General features: G+C 38.0%; 1 pseudogene; it reads right to left on the bottom strand.

Moving 5' to 3' along the window:
• Nucleotides 1-813: 813 nt before the first annotated feature.
• LOC129553879 (olfactory receptor 52H1-like) lies at nucleotides 814-1,751 on the bottom strand (annotated as a pseudogene).
• Nucleotides 1,752-3,996: the final 2,245 nt, after the last annotated feature.

Below are 3,996 nucleotides of genomic sequence, written 5' to 3'. Positions count from 1 at the left end.
ACCTGCAATTCGGGAGACCTGGGTTTGATCTTTTGGTTCGGAAGATCCCCTGAAGAAGGGAACAGTTACCCACTCCAGTGTTCTGGCCTAGAGAATTCCACGGACTGTATAGTCCATGGGGTCACAAAGCGGTGGACACGACTGAACAACTTTCACTTCAAACAATCTTTTAAGTGAATGACGAAAAGAGAAAAGACTTTGACATCAGAAACTGAATTCTATATAACTTAATAAGACAGAGAATTCAGGAGATTGTGTTGATCGTAAGGAAAGGAAGAGAAGATGGAAATTATTCTGGTTCATTTTGATTTTGAAGGTTCAGTGAAATAGCCAAGAGGAGTTATCAGACAGAGAGCTGACTACATGGGACAGAAAGAATTTGAACTTTGAACTTGAGAATTATCAGCAAATAGATGGTTATTGAATTCATAAGCTTATTTCATGCTAAACAAATTTAACCTTACAAAAAGCCTACAACTTAAGTACTATTTTTCTGTTATTTTAGAAAGAGGAAATTGAAACAGGATCAAAGGACCTAAGCAAGAGCAAGATTTTGTGTTTTGATGTTTTTCATTGTAAAAAATTAGGATAGTTTAATCTGATGTCTCTCATTTTCTTGGGGTTTGAAAAATCCCCTCTCCCTCTCTAACTCTACCAATAATTTTTTTCTAGCAGAATTGAGGCCCTGAAATTCATAGGAATTGGATCCATTATTGAAGGCTTCCAGGTATTTATTTACAAAAGAAAGTTCTCTTAAATCAATATGATTACTTGATTTCTCACAATTTTTCTTTCCATGTTCTTATCCCCAGGTCACTGCATCCCTTTAGGGTAGAATAGAAGGATGACCTTGTCCCTGATCTGCTTTGTTTTGAATATGGGTTTGAGTGCATGTGGAATTACTACATAGAGACTGGCAAACATGATGTGAAATGTGTGAGAGATGCTGTGGCCAAAGAGATGAGTGAGGCCAGAGAACATGGCTGTTGTGTAGAACATTAGGATGACGCCGACATGAGAACCACAAGTACAGAGGGCTTTCTGGAGGGCATCTCTGGATGGAAGGTGGAAAACAGCATGAAGAATGAGAGTGTAGGAGATGCCAATGAGGATCATGTCTGAGATGACAGTCATTATAGGCACAGCAAAGCCATACCAGATATTGATGGAAATGTCAGCACAGGCAAGTTGGCCACCCCTATATGCTCACAGTATGTGTGAGGGTTGATATGTGTCCTGCAGAATGGCAAACACATCACCAGAAAAACAACAGGCAAAATAACAGTAAAGCTTCAACTCATAATTCCCACCATGATCTTAACAATCGTCTTGGGTGTCAAGACACTAGCGTATCAAAAAGGCTATCAAATGGCCATGGAATAATCAAAAGCCATGCCAAACAAGATGACTGAGTTCAGAAAAAAGCTAAAGTGAAGAAAGGACAACTGAGTGAGGAAGCCAGAAAATGTGATTTCCTGAGCTTTTAAGCAGAATATGCCAAGTGTTTTGGGGATACTTATAGTAAATAATATGAGGTCTCCAGAGGCCATCATTGAGAGGAAGAAGAACATGGGTTCATGGAGACTATGGTCTATAGTGATGAGGTAGAGAAGAATGCCATTGCCTACAAGGGCCACGAGGTAGATGGAGAAGAAAGGAATCCCAATCGAGACGTGAAACTGCTCCAGTCCTGGGATCCCCATCAAAATGAAGGAGTCTGGATTAAAACTGATCAAATTCATAGTGGCCATCATGTGGATTGTCATTTTCTGAGAACAAAATATCACATTGGATTCCTGGGACCAACTGTCAATAAAATGAATTCCTTTCAAGTCTTTTCTACAACTAGGCTCCCTCCTTTCCTATCATCTAACAAGCACTAGGGAAAATGTAACCTACTTCTTGTTACAACCACTAGAGCATTTACTAAAATGTCATGAGATCCCAATTAAACCAATGATCCCCCATCTATGGACATTACCACAATTGCATTGTTGCTGTAGTGGAAAAATGCCCCAATAGACCTATGACATAGGAGCATATTGGCCCTTGGATGATAACTAAAATTTCAAGATTAGCTTGCTCTCACAAAGTAAACCAGTCTGAGATATCTCAAGGATGTAAATATCAAATGTCTTACCTCCATGAGTCTAAGTAATATCTTCTCTGAAGTTTGCATCCAAAGAAATAACAGGAACTATGTATGAATTAGCAAATCTACTTTTGTAGTGCCAATGTATCATTAGGTTTTTGATGAGCCAATCTTTTACTTCCTAGTTACTCCAACCGCTTCAATAGCTAGAAGAAAATATTCATTTAAATATCCTGTCAACTCATCAGTTCTCCAAGACTCATTATTTTCTGCCAATTCCTGACCAGCTACTGCACTTTAAAATCATATCATTCCCCAACTGCTGGAACACAGTAATCTGAGGATTGGCTCTGACTCTTCATTCTCCTTCAGTCTCTATATCTCATTTGCTGGCTCATACGATCCTTTTTTGAAATTCATGTTTGGTCTGACTATTCCATTTCTGTTCCTCCCTCTCAAGTCATCTTCATCACTAATTAGAACCATAGAATAAGAATTCCAATTCTCCCAATGTCTTGCAAGTCCCTTCATCCCCTTATGCTGTCAAATTTCTCGTCTGAAAATATGAAAATTTCAAGACACTACTCCTTAAAAGGTATTCATATAGGCCCCTCCATATTTTCCCTACATTTAATCACATATATTTCTATGTTTTCCAGAAATGCAATCTTGTCTGTTTATTGCTCCTGATCCTTAGAAGTGCCGATGATTCCAAGAAACCTTCTCTAATATAGCTGAACCATACAGTCTACTTCCCTTCTTGTATAATCACAGCTATTAATCATTTTACCAAACAATAAGGTAGTTAAATCTATGCATTATTTTCTTATTTATTTTCCTAGATCATCTTTCCTAGATATGTAGCCATCCTTCATTAATGATGGAAAACTTTTCTTAAGGACACATTTTCTGTCTGCATGTGCCTATTCAGACTGGGAGGAGGTAAGGTTTCACATAGAATAACCATTCATACAGTCTCAGTAGTAAAATTGATATTTTAAGTCTGCCATTGTTTACTTATTTTTGTCTGACTTTTTTACATGAAACATTTCACTTGGACCAAAAGGGGTGTGTGTATATACACACAGAGAGGATTTAGTCTTTTACATAGAAGTCACTATTCTGACTTCTGACCTTTGTAGTCACATATTTCTCTCTGATTATAGACTTTTCTATCTCCCTCTCCATTTATAAAAACCATTGAAATTGCATTGCATTAGATAATCCAGAATAATCCCCCCATTTTAAAGTCACTTGATTATCAAGCATAAAACTTCTTTGACTTGTAAATAATATATGCACAGTTTCCAGGAGTTAGAATGTGCATATCTTAGAGGGGCCATCCACTACTCTGTCTACCACAGGACTTTTTATACCATCTGGATCTTTCCCAATCTACCTCCCCAAGACTTGTACCACCATTACCACACTCAGATAACACTCACAGGCCCCTAATTTTGAGGTTAGTGCTGGGTTAGAAAGTCAGGAGAGAGGTTGTCACGGAGAGCTCCAAGGATAAGAACCACAAGATGCAGGAAGGAACATAGAACAATTGAGGAGGACATATAAAAAGAAAGAAAGGAAGGGTACCCAGGTCAGAAGATGAAGCATGGGGAGAAACAAATTTAATTCCAGCCAGGAAAGACAAATACATGTGGTTGGCATAACTTTTACCTCATGGTGGTTTTCTCAGGGCATGGGGGGACTCTGAAAAATGAGGGCTCTAAAACTAGGGGGATTCCTGGGACTTCAGTTCCAAGTCAGTACTATTAGTATCTAATTGTCTATCATTTTCGTAGTCTATAAATGATAGCATACACTCATAGGATATGATTCTAGGTTTTAAGTTTATTTTTAATTGGAAGATAATTGCTTCACAATGTTATGTTGATTTCTGCTATACA

The sequence above is a fragment of the Moschus berezovskii genome, chromosome 14 (assembly GCF_049115385.1).
Source record: "Moschus berezovskii isolate FMDL1 chromosome 14, NW_MosBer_1.0, whole genome shotgun sequence".
Lineage (NCBI taxonomy): Eukaryota > Metazoa > Chordata > Mammalia > Artiodactyla > Moschidae > Moschus > Moschus berezovskii.
This window is presented reverse-complemented; position numbering and strand designations above follow the sequence as displayed.